The sequence below is a fragment of the Anser anser genome, assembly GCF_964211835.1.
Source record: "Anser anser genome assembly, chromosome: 18".
NCBI lineage: Eukaryota > Metazoa > Chordata > Aves > Anseriformes > Anatidae > Anser > Anser anser.
The window spans coordinates 14,607,297-14,620,121 of record NC_139739.1 but is presented as its reverse complement, the minus strand read 5'-3'; the positions used below and the strand labels follow the sequence as shown (position 1 = coordinate 14,620,121).

The window sequence follows — 12,825 nt, the reverse complement described above, 5'->3', positions numbered from 1 at the left end:
CAGCCTCTTCCAGGCTGAACAATCCGAGTGACTTCAGCCACTCCTCATATGTCTTCTCCTCTGGACCCTTTAGCATCTTTGTTGCACTCCTTTGGATGCTCTCTAACACCTTTATATCATTCTTATTGCCCTACAAGGAGGAGAAGATCTCCGAGAGCCAGCCAGGGACTCCTTTTGACCTCACTTGGAAGGACCTGGACATCCCAGAGGGCTGGCCAGCAGTGCCGGAGATGGGGAGAGCCTGTGCGACTTTGTCCTGCAGCCTCAGAGGGAAGCATGAGGTTTTTTGGAAGAAACCCTCTTGCTGTGCATGCCTGTGGCTGTGTGCCATAGGCAGAAGGGCCCAAAGGGGCCCTGGGAAGACACAGCCAAGGCCTCAGGGCCTCAGGGGTTGATATGAAACACCAACGCCAAGCCCACAAGACGTGGTGGATGGAGCAGGCAGTGGCACTGAGGTAACCCCAGAAACATGTGCTGGGGCTGGAGAACTGCTGGAGAGAACGTGCTGCAGGTGAGGATGGCCCATTGTGATGTTGCAGTGATGGGCTGTGACATCCCAGGGGCGATGTCCCCTACTGGTGGGCGGCGATGTGCCTGGCAACTGTCTGTGACATCCCGCTGATGCTCTGGGATGTCTCCAGGTGACGATTTGTGACTGCGTGGCCCTCACTGCTTAAATCTGGGCACGGCAACTCAGCCCAGCGACTTGTGCCTCCCCTCCAGCCGAGCGGTTGTGTGAGGACTGGAGTGAGGCATTAGTTGTGCCTTGGTGCTGGTTCGTGGTCTCAGAGCTGCTTCGTGTAGCTCTCAGAGGCTCACGTCCCCAGATCCACCTCTGCTTTTCTCCCAGCCCTGCTCCGACCAGGCAGCTGGGACATCCAGGAGGAGCACCTGCAGCAGCAGAGGTAGGCAGCGCAGGGACACCTCTATCTGCCAGCGGAGAGTTCCTCCTTGAGGGACCCTCCCCAGGCCAGAGAATGACAGTGGCCCCTCTCTTCCTCTTCCAGAGCGACACCCGCTGCTGCAGCGTCTGTACCAGGGAGCGCATCGTCACCTGCTGCTCCCCCCAGCCCACTGCAGCTGGTGGCAAGCATGGACGCGGAATTGGACACCCGCTGCCCCATATGCCTGGACACCTGGGGCAGCCCCGCTTTCACCATGCCATGCCACCACCAATTTTGCTTCCCGTGCATCCAGCAGTGGGCTGACAGCAAGCCCGAGTGCCCACTCTGCAGGCGGAGGCTGACATCAATCAAGCACTCGGTGCAGTCGGATGACAAGTTTGAGGAGCTGGTCATCAGCCCGTCGGCAGCAGCATCCATCGATGCCGACAGCCGCCCTGACGCCCAGGCAGCTTGGCCATGGGCTGCATGGCTGGCACCCAGCCCTCTGGTGGGCGGCCTCCCCGCGGACACCTGGGGACAACTCTTCCGGGAGCACCCTGCTCTGCTCCAGCCCCTGCTCTCCTGGGTGCGCCAGGAGCTGGGGCGCATTTTCCAAACACGGCGTTCGCAGGCGCTCATCTTGGAGAACGCCATCAGGGAGACCCTGCGCCTCTTCGGACTGGGGGAAGAGATGCTGGTCCAGCTGCTGGAGGAAGACCTCAGCGAGAACGCGGCGACATTTGTGCGTCACCTCCTGGACGTCGCCGTGCGACAGTGTGGCAGGGAGGCCCACCGCCTGCTGGGCCTCAACGTTCCCCCTGCAGCCGAGCATCGGGAGGCCAGCCCCGTGCCAGAACCCGGCCCATCTGGCCCTGAAGGAGTGGCTCCTGCACCTGGCCCAGTCCCCTCTCTCCAGCCTGCCAGCTCCAGCAGGGATGAGGTGCCCGGTACATCAAGAGATGCCCTTCGAGGGAATGGCAGCCGCCCTCACTCCCCCCCTGCTGCGGTCCCCATGGAGCAGGCAGCACCTCAAGAGGAGACACAGGAGGCTGCAGCAGGTCCCTCCACCACCAGGCGGGGCAGGGGCTGCCCACCCGGGGGGCCCCGGCAAGCCCCCAAGAGGAAGACCAACTCCTCCCAGGCCTCTGCACCACCCAAGAAGAGGCCACCCCGCCGGCGACAATAGAAGACTCTCCGAGACCAGCGCCGGAGAGCAGCTGGGGGACACACCGGCCCCAAAGGACCCAAAGGTCATCAGGGTCCTATTCCAGCACACAGAGAACAAATAAAATCATGGAAAACGAGTCAGTGTTGCAAACAGCAGAGTGCTCATTGCCATCCCCACCCCCTGCTGCTTTCTCCTCCCTTTCCCGATGCCGTGCCCACTCTTTGCCCTGTTGCGTTGCTGCCCTGACAGCACCCGCTGCCCTGCTCCAGCCTGCGTCTCCGCAGCCGCTCCCAGGAAGGTGTTTCCAGCCTGGGGTCTCCAGCCCAGCCCATGCTCCGGTCTCATCACCCCAGCCTGGCCTCCTCCTCACCACAGCCTCTGACCCCGCAGCTGGGGCTCTGCTCTCCTGCCAGCCTGCACTGCTGCTGTGGCCCGGCCACGGCGGCACCCAGATGCCTCCTGCGCAGTCACGGCCTGGTGCTGCTGCTCTCGTGGGCATCTGGGGCTGTGCCCTGCCTAGGCGCAAACCCCAAGTTGCTCAGCAATGGGAAGGGCAAATTGCTGCATCTGGGGAGGAACAAGCCCAGCACCAGGACAGGCTGGGGGCACGCGCCCGGAAAGAACCCTGTCCTGCCCCATCCCAGTCCCTGCCCCACTGCGGGTACCAGTGCCTCTCCCTGTCCTGGTGCCACCTCCATCCCATCCCATCCCATCCCATCCCATCCCATCCCATCCCATCCCATCCCATCCCATCCCATCCCATCCCATCCCATCCCCATGGGCAGGCAGGGAGCAGGGTTAGAACCGGGCTGATCAGCCGGGCTCGGGGGCTGCAGGTCAGCGACATGGAGTCCAGTAGGAGGCCATCAACGAGCAGAATGCTCCAGGGTCAGTGCTGGCTCCAGTTCCGTTTAACAGCTTCGTTAACGGTCTGGATGATGGGGAGAGTGCACCCTCAATAAATCTGGGGATGACACAAAACCAGGGGAGTGGCTGAGTCACCAGAGGGACACCACCCAGAGGGACCCGGCCAGGCTGGAGAAATGGGCTGGTAGGAACCTCGTGGGGTTCACCGAGGAGCAGAGCAGAGTGCTGCACCTGAGGAGGAACAAGCCCAGCACCGGGACAGGCTGCGGGCACGCGCCTGGAAAGGACCCAGGAGTCCTGCCGCACACCAACTTGACCGTGAGCCTGCAACGAGGCCTGGCCGCACAGCAGGCAAACGCTGTCCTGGGCTGCATTGGGCACGGTGTTGCCGGCAGCTCCAGAGAGGTGATCCTCTGCTCTGCTCAGCTCTGGGGAGGCCACAGCTGGAGTGCTGGCACCGATTCTGGGCTCCCCAGTCCGAGACAGACCTGGGCACACTGGAGTGAGTCCGGTGGAAGGCCACCAAGATGCGGGAGGGACTGGAGCAGCTCTGCTGTGAGGAGAGGCTGAGGGAGCTGGAGAAGAGGAGGCTCAGGAGGAAGCTGGCAATGTCTGTAAGCACCTGCAGGGAGGCTGCAGAGGGGACAGAGCCAGGCTCTCTGCAGTGGTGCCAGAGCCCTGCACTGCTTGCTCCCTCCTGGGAGATCTTCAAAAGCTGCCTGGACTTGGGCCCCCTGCTCGGGGTGGCCTTGCTGCAGCAGGCCATTTGGACAATCACAGACTATCTGAGTTGGAAGGGACTCACGAGTATCATCGAGTCCAACTCTTGAGTCCACAAAGGACCACCCAAAAAATAAAAAAAATAAAATACCAGGCACAGAACTGTGGCTGACACACTTGGAATTGCCAGGTTCTTCTTTCTTGCCCTTCTTGAAAATTGGGACCACATTTGCCAGCTTCCAGTCAACCGGGACCTCTCTGGATTCCCAATGCCATTGAAAATTAATTGAGAGAGGTCCCTTGAAGACATCAGCCAGCTGCCTGAGTGCTCTCGGGTGACTCTCATTAGCCCCCATGGACCTCTATGCATTCAGGTGCAGCAGCATATCCCACACTAGCTCCGGTTTAACTGGGAGTTTATTGTTCCCACCAGTATCTAGGAAACCTCCAACTTCAAGGCTGTTAGCTGTTACAAATACTGTTATGCTGGCCTAAAGCCAGCAGCTTTTCTCCATCCCACCCCTGAGGTCGGTAGGCGGCTGTACCTTCTCTGAGGAGACGTTCTAGGTTGCGTTGCTTTTGCCCCCAGAGCTCTTGCCCGATATCAATCTGCCTTGCACAGAGCTTCCATCTAATAAGGCAGCTAATTAAATGACTGAATTGATTTGTGTCTTTTTGGAATATTACACCCCGGCCTAGCTGGAGTTCGGAAAGTCACCAAAGACCCTGAGCAAACCACGTGGAAAGGCGAATGCTTGCAGAAAGGTGGGACTGGCTTCTGGCTCACTGCGTGCCATTTGCCATAGCATTGGTCACATAGGTATGTTCAGCTGCCACACTGGATGATGTTCTTGCTCCACGCCATGGAGAGAGATGCAAAAGGGACCACAGCTGAGCTGCTGGCATCAGAGTGGCACAGTTTCAAAGCAGATACATTTCTGAGCCATCTTACCATGTATGGCCATTTGTGACTTAGAAAGAAGCCCGTGATTTTTCCTGAGTCTCCCAGGTGCCTCATGATGCTTTTTTTTTTTTTTTTTCCAGAAAAGCCATGCTCTCGATTGCTCCTTTTGTGGTGAATGAGACCATGAGGAAAGAAGAGCTCATAGTTTTCTGGACATTACTGTCGGAGGTACAAGGTTTAGATGGACCTCTGGATGAAACAGGGAGCTCTTCTGCTGGGTGCATCTAGCTGTGGAATGAAATACCTGGGAATCTTTTAGGCCCCCAAAGACAGATGACCCATTGCATGTTAAATCCACTTCCCTCCTAAGCAAGGCAGAGAGGACACCAGATCTGGAGGAGGGTGGGGGAGGGATCTCTTCCCATCTCCACTGTAACTCAGGTAATGATGATTTTAGGAGACCTGCTGTTCTGCAGAATCAAGTCACACCACAGAGCATGGGGCTGGCATGAGGACTGGCAGGCGATAATCAAATCGTACTCAAGCAGATGCAACAGCAGACAAAGATAAATGGGTGGGAGTTAGGAAGGAAGCAGCAACAATGAATAGGGACTGTAAGACCAGATAGATTAAACAAGATAAAAAGCAATAAATATGTACATATCTAGTAAACAGTGATTAATGGGAAACAGAGAACGTTGCAAGGAGGGGTTTATTGGAGCCAGAAGGAAGAGCAGAGACTAAGAGAGCTAATGAGATGGTATGAGGAAAAAGAAGTGTGGCTGTCAAACCTAGCACCACAGCAGCGGGGAGGAAAAGCAAGGACCGGACTGGTGGGACCCTGTTGCCTTGGTTAGCAAAGAGAACAGGAAGCCACCAGGACTGCAGGGGACAACCAGTATGACTGCACGAGAGTTGGCTTCACCACACATTGGTCTCACACTGGCACGGCAGAAGGCAGCTGTGATGGTTTTGGCCATTCCCACAGAGGTTCCATGTCCCCCATGCCAGTATCTGCATGCAGGGGACTTGCTGCTGCCAGGTAATGCAGGAACCGAGGCTTCCTTCTGCTCTCCTAGGAAGGTTGGTACCCTTGGATATCCATTGCAAACTCATGCTGGGCATGCAGCTTCCCACCAAGCAGCGGCAGCTGCTCAGCTTATTACCTACAGAGCAGCAGAACTTGAGCTCTTTTCCCTGCAGCAAGCCCTCCAAAGGGGTCCTCACAAGAGCTTTGCAGCCTTGATGCTGCTGCAGAGCTGTTTGCCAGACACCTTTACCCACAGGTTTGGTAATGGCCTGTCTTCTGCTGCCATCACAGAGACCTAGAGCAAGGAGGGCCATTTGGCAGCCTGAGCTTGCCCAGCTGGAGGGGTTCTCAGGAGGAGAGCTGGGGAGCGTGGCAGGCAGTTCTGGCCAAGGACAGGAGAGTGAAGGGCTCACTGCTAAACTGTCCACCAAGCGCTGAGAGATTGGAGCCATCCATTAACGCAATTTCACTTCTCCCATCAGGTTGCAGAGTTTGCAGTGATAAAATGAATTAACAACTGCAATTAAACCAAAATCTCCCCTGTGTTGCCAGGATGAGTTATCAGGAGCTGGGTTTTATAATAGCTCTATCCAGGGGACTGCAGGAGATGGCTGGGGGTGGCAGGGGCTGAAATGTTTATAGGTTGTGATACCTTGAGCTCTAAGCCACTTTGTTTTCATTGGGGAAAATGTATTAGGAGCCAAGATGCCTGCATGTGCAGGAAGACATCCTGCTGGCCAGGAGAGCTAGAAGATGGGCTCCAGCTCTGAGGCTGCAGGGATCCAGCCTTAGTTCGTGGCAGAGGCCAGAGAATGAAGAAGGTAGCGTGTGAAGACCTGGCCTTGTTCCTACAGTGGGAACTATTTTCAGGCTCCCTCCCACCCCAAACACAGGCGGAAACTGTCATCAAGCTGTGTGCAGTCATGGGCACTCCAGAGGCCAGCCCCAGCCCTGGCAAGGCTCCTGAGCTCTCCATGTGCTTGGCACCAAGGAGGGTGGCAGAGAAGGGATTCATGTCCCAGGCCAGCATTATCTGATGGTGAGGGCCACAAGGGAAACTATTCCCCATACAGGAGGGAGGACCGGCTTACCACAAACGGTGGCTCCTGTAAGATGCTGTGGCCAAAGCTGCAATGTTGCCACAAATGTTGCCACAGGCACAGGGTGAGTCGTGCTCCATGACGGTACCAGAAGCTTGTGGAAGGCACTGGATGACTGTCAGCTGCACGTCCTGTGCAGCTACACCTCAGACACTGCTCTCCTGACCAAGAGATGCTGCCCACAAAGCTCATTGAGACCTCCAGCGCCTAATGTGCCTCTGAGGCATCCCTTCAGACAACCAAGAGCCAAGTAACACTGTCTCCACAAAAATCTGTGCTAGCATCATCTGCACAGCTACCCTGATAATTGCACCCACCCCTGTGGAGGGCACCCCATGAGGCAGCCTCACGGGCTCCAAACCATGCACACCATTGTGCTGGCACTGCTGGGTGCTCCAAAGTCAGTCTGCAGTGCCCACAGCAGCAGGAGACCACAGCAAGGCCCACTGTGCCACGTCTTCACCCTGCAGCCTCCTCAACGACACTATGAGCAGGGGAAAATGCTCAAAAGGCAGTGCTGATGCTGCTGATGTCTGAATTTTCAGTGGTGTGAGTCCTTCCTCTTACTTCTAAGAGCATAGCAAGCCCTCTCTGCAGCCCTGCAATAATCCCATCTAGGCTGTGCTCTTAATCAAATCAATTTTACTAAGTAATTGAATTAAAAGAGCCATTTATACAGAGCCCAGTTATTTCGGGGCTCTGTGCAGCCTTTAGGAGAGCAAAGCTTCAGTGCTTTCGGGCAGGACCTGACCATACCCAGGGATATCTATCCAGCTCCTTAGGGCAGCAGGTCTCTTTTCATGCTCTTTGCACAGTGCCTGGCCCAGCAGAGCCATACTCCACTGCAGCAGCTCCCGGGTGTAATAACAACCACAGGGATGATGTTTTGGGAAGCAGAGTTAGTGTAAGAACTGTCATTTCTCCACTGTACCATGCCAGGTAGAGACAGAGGGAGAAGCCCCAGCTGTCTCTTAAAGCAGGTTTCAGCTCAGCATTAAGACATCAACACTTCCGTGTCCCCATGTGGGGCAGATGTCTGTATCTGAGGTTGTGCAGTCTCCCTCCTTGAAGTTTGCAAGACCAGACTGAATAAAACCCTGAGCAACCTGATCTGACCTCAAGCTGATCCTGCTCTGAGCAGAAGGTTGGTCTAGAGACCTCCTGAGGTCCCCACCAACCTGAGTTTGGCTATCTCATTATTCCTGAGTATGACCTTGACTCTTCCAGCCATGGCAGCTGCCTGTTGATTCTGAGAACACATGAAGTGTCTGGCGGGTGGTACTCAGCGACTCCCAGCTAGCAGCAAGTCGCTCCAGACTTCATTCCTTCTCAAAGGAGTTCTGCATTAAGAGCCGTCCACTGCAGAGTGCACAGGAGCAGTGAGCCCTGCAGCAGCAAGTAGCAACACCTGGGTTACAGGCTCTGCAACACCAAGGAAATATTTTGTTTCAGAACTAATAATTTTTTATTTTATTTTTATTTTATTTTTTACCAGAAGCACTTTGGGGGTTTCATATGTTTGTTTTTTAAACAAACATACCAGTATTGGCCAAGAACAGCAATGTATGCTGTCGTTAGTGCAATAAAGAAAAAATTAGCACTTCGAGGGGAATTTTTCAGTTTGCCTACTGGTAGCTTTTCAAACCTCTTCTTTGGGTCTTTCCATTTCTCATTCTCTGGAATGGGCTGCAGCCCTGCCTAGCTGAGATAATAAAACGTCATCAGTGCAGGAATAACAGAAAAGTACAAAAAATCACATTTAATTGTCCAGAGACATCCCTGAAACACCATGCCAGGGGAGGCACCCAACCTCATTGTGCGGTTCCTAGGGCTGCGTTTCACAGCAGCCTGATTGGGATTTAATGACAGGGACTTAGAAATACAGAGCATTTCCCTCACGCAAAAAGGGGATCAAACTGAGCCCGAATACTTGAGAATGGAAAAATCTATTAGACAGCCTGTCTCCGGCAAAAGACTGAGAGATTAGTACTGGCTTTATCCTGTGGGATTATCCCTGCTTGCATGTTTTTAATTTACTCACTGTTATGGATAGGTGCTTTGAACATCTAAATAAATAAGTGATTCGATTGCATAAATTCTCCATCAGATTTAATGCTCACATATTTAAGAATTATCTTGTAATGCCATTTGTGCTCGTGTCTCATTAAATAGATCTGCAGAAGATTTTTATTTTTTTTTTTAGTTTCACATTGAAGATGTATGTTAGTAACACAAAATGATGAACCAAGCACTAATGAGAAGGAAAATCTTGTGGGAAGCAAATGTCAAAAGCACTGCTCGGTACAAACATGTGGGTTGAACCTTTGGCTGTGCCTCCCCTGTGGCAAGGACGCATCTTGGTGGTCTCCCTCCCAGCGTCAAGGCAGAGTCTCCCTGCCAGCACAGACGGACGTCATGTCTGTGCCCTCCTTCCTTCTCTGCGCCATTTAATGGCTTTCTTACTGTTTCACAGATTAGGAAAAAAAGCCTTCCCAATGTTGCCAGGCAGCGTCAAAGACAGAGAATTGCCTTAAATCTCCTTTGACGCCAGAGACAAAGCCACAGTGTGTCTGATGGCTGCGGACTGCCCTATCTGACTTTAGTTCAGACAAATGCTTCCTTTCTCAGCTACGCTGGAAAAGGAACACACATCCAATAACACCATAAACACGATCTTAACTAGTTTTCAGATTGTGCATGAAATAATTAGTTATAGAAGACATTTTCTTATGTACCATTCAGGTTTAATTAGGAAACATGTTCATGAAGCTGGTCCACGTGACAGAGGCGCATAGCTGCACAAACATGGCTGGGAAGAAGTTTGGATTGTTGGTTGTAAGTAAGGTTGAATGGGAAGTCTTCACCTTAGGAAAAAAAAAAAAAAAAAACATTCTTGTGGGAATGAGAGCATGGAGACAGCAAGTCCGTGGTGGAGACTCAGTAGCCTACGAAGACCCCAGTTTTCTTCTTCCAAGCAGGCCATCGCTGTGAGGAGCACTGTGGTTTAATGCATTACAGCAAGGTGCAGAGAGCTCATGAAGAAAGAGGGGTCTGGACCAGGGAAACGTGGAGCATCCCTTGGCATCTAGTCCAAGGGCAGCAGCAAAGCCTTGTTTTGCTCCAGGGTGGGAGACTGGACAGAGCAGCTGCATTGGTACTTCCATCAGAGCAAGTTTCCCGTAAATACCTGTGTAGTTAATGAAGGGAAGGAGGAATCCTGGTTCATGCGCAGAGGCTCCCATGGCACAGGTGCAAACTCCAGGTGCAGGTTGCAGAGAGGCTTTACCTGCCATGCTGAGTGATTTGCTCTGGGGCACGAGGAGAACAGATGGATGTGTGTGATGTGTGGGGCATGGCAGCTCTGAGCGGTTCCTCTGGGTCTGTCCTTCTGTGCCTGATGATGCTGGAGCTGTTGACATTGTTTGTGCTCTCCAAGGAGAGAAAAGAAGCAGAGACTGAGCCACACAGAGCCTCTGCATGGGCATCAAGAGCAGGGGCTGGCCAGGAGCCTTTTACGTGGGACTCCCTCCCCAGGAGCAACCCCACAGGACCTGGGTGGTGTCCCCATGGAGGGTGAATCCCCAGATCCAGCCCCGCTACCTGCAGCTCAGCACAGTCAGGTTTCCCACGTGCTGTGTCCCTCCCGCAAGGCCCTTGGGGCATTCACCACTTCCCCATGCCACTCACAGCCAGCCACAGACATCCACAGACAGAGCTCACGTCCCTGCACCAGCCCCCCGGGGATGCCCACTGCCCTGCCTCCTCCTTGGCAGGTGAGGAGGGAGGAAGGACCTCCTCTTTCTCTGCTCCCAACTCCACCATCCTGAAGGGTCGCACTCCTCCTTTCCAGAGCAAAGCACCCAAACCGCTCACTGATTTTGACTCTCTGCCCTCCAATCAAACACCTTACCAGCAGGCTAATTTTTTGGCTTTTCTCCCTTTTGCCAGCAGCCAAAGGTCTTTCAGATGCTTCCTTCAGCCCCATCCTCAGTTCACGCCACAGCTGCAGCAAGAAAACAGTAGGCAGTACACCTGCATGCAGAGCTTTTAGCAAGCCTGGAGAGGGGGAGATGCTTCCACCAACCACCTCTCCTCTTCAATGCATTAAAAACTTCAGCCCATTGCTTGACATCTTTTTTTTATGACACCAGACCTGCTAACCCCTCCTTCAGGATGTTGATTCCTGCCTTCTGGATCCCGTGTTTTAGACGTAGCCCTGCAGTGTTTGCTAAGTACAGGTACAATTTCCAAGCAAACCGTCTGGGATCTTCCCTACAGCTCCCCCTTTTTAATCCTTTGGGTTTCCTAATGGAGTCCCAGGTCACTTGTAAATCCCTACATAAAGCAAGAATTCATGCCTTCAGCAGCATGATTAGTTGGCCTGACACCCAGACAGACCTCTAGGCATGCATTAAATCTTTATACTCTATTTACCTTTTACTGAAGGTATTTTACAAGCCTCTGAGTTTCTGAGTTAGTTGCCATGGCTTAAAGAATTTTCTCTAACCATATTCAGAGATCTGTTCTGTGCCTCAGATTTGTTTTTGACTTTGTTTGGCACTGAAACCAGGAATAATGTCACTGCTATGCAAGATATGTCATGAAACTACATATATATAATTTTTATACCCTTGTTGTAAAAAGTCTTTGTGTTGTGTTTGCATTTTGAATTTACCAGTGGAACAATAGCATTCCATTTGGGTCAGAATTAAGGTCCTTGTACTATCATAAAATTCATGCTTAATAGGAATAATTTTGTTCGCTATTCGGGCACTGCAAGAATTATGATGCCCTAACTATTTGCATTGTTGCTTTTAAGTGGCCAGGTGTTTTGGATGCTGTGATAAGTAAGTGCATTGTTGTCAGTCAGCCACCATAATTGGGTTTTGAAACAAAGACTTCTGGCTTTTGGAATATTTACCAGCAAGTAGTGACATTTTCGACAGATCAGGCAAAGCTGCTGACTCGAAAAAGCTTATTTTTGTGACTATCAGCAACATGACCTCCCTGGTTTGAAAAGAAAAAGAAGTGATTGTTCTGCTTAGAGCTGACAACAAGGTTCAAAATTCTTTCTCATATTCACAGCGTATTTCTAATCCAACTTGATAATAGAAACTGCACTTAGAGGGATATATTTCACTGCAGCACATGCATTCAAACTCAGGTCAGGAAGAATTTTGGCTTAGAGAATGTGTTATTGTGATTAGCTGCTGAGTGCAGAAATACAGTAGCCCAGACAGCATCGAAATTCCCACTTCTCCTTATTATGAGAAGGGATATATCTGATCCATTGTCACATTTGCAAATGGCTTACCCCTTGTATGAACACGCACAGTTCCTTGATGAGAATAACAAATCTTACCTACTTTGCTGAATGACATTAATGCATTCAATGCTAAAAAAGTTGTCTTTGTGCTTACCTTCCTGACAGCAATTCCAGAGATTTCCAGAGCCTGAAACAAGAGATAACCTAATGAAATGATCATTAGTCTTTTTTGCCATAGCCATTATGCCCCATGACTTCACAATTTCTGGACATGAAACTCTTGGTATTTTGCCTTTCCCTTGCTGATTTTCCATCATGTATCACTATCAACATTGTGACAGACACTACAAAACCAGTGGTGAACTCACCTCTAAGTTGTACACCTCCAGCTCTTCAGGAGTCTAAAATCAGTACTAAAGCTCAGCACAGCTAAAAGACCAGCTTGAATTTAAGTTCCACGATGGAAATGACCTGATGTTGGCAGACTGATATTCTAGGAGGTAACCATAGAAACGTTCCCAGTAGCTTACATGGAAGATTAAAAGTTGCAAGAAGGCAGAAACACGGTCTGGATTAGTTTTTGTTTGTCCAAGGACATCACCCTGGCAAGGGATTATTAATTGTGTTCAAATTCTTCACTTTTAAGGAACAGCCTCCATGCAACTGCAGCTGCTTCCTAACCTAATGAAAAAAAAAGGCCATGTGTATACACACATGGAATTTTTGCAGCTCTTGCTGTTGCATCATTACATGTGCATGCAGGCACTGTAGTGTACAGTGCAGGCAGCTGGACCATGGCACAGGACAGCTGATGTTGGACTTCGAGTCATGGAGCTAAAGCCAAGGGTGGTATTGGGAAAAGGCTTCTGCTTTTAAATACGGGAAG

At 51.7% G+C, this 12,825-nt stretch overlaps 1 long non-coding RNA gene across 1 annotated transcript; it reads right to left on the bottom strand.

Annotated features, from left to right (window-relative positions):
- Positions 1-8,166: 8,166 nt before the first annotated feature.
- Positions 8,167-12,524, bottom strand: LOC310883545. Its single transcript, XR_014573591.1, has 4 exons — positions 12,308-12,524; positions 12,094-12,126; positions 10,584-10,676; positions 8,167-10,102 (listed from the first exon to the last, which is right to left on the bottom strand). It is a non-coding gene; the product is annotated as an uncharacterized lncRNA (long non-coding RNA).
- Positions 12,525-12,825: the final 301 nt, after the last annotated feature.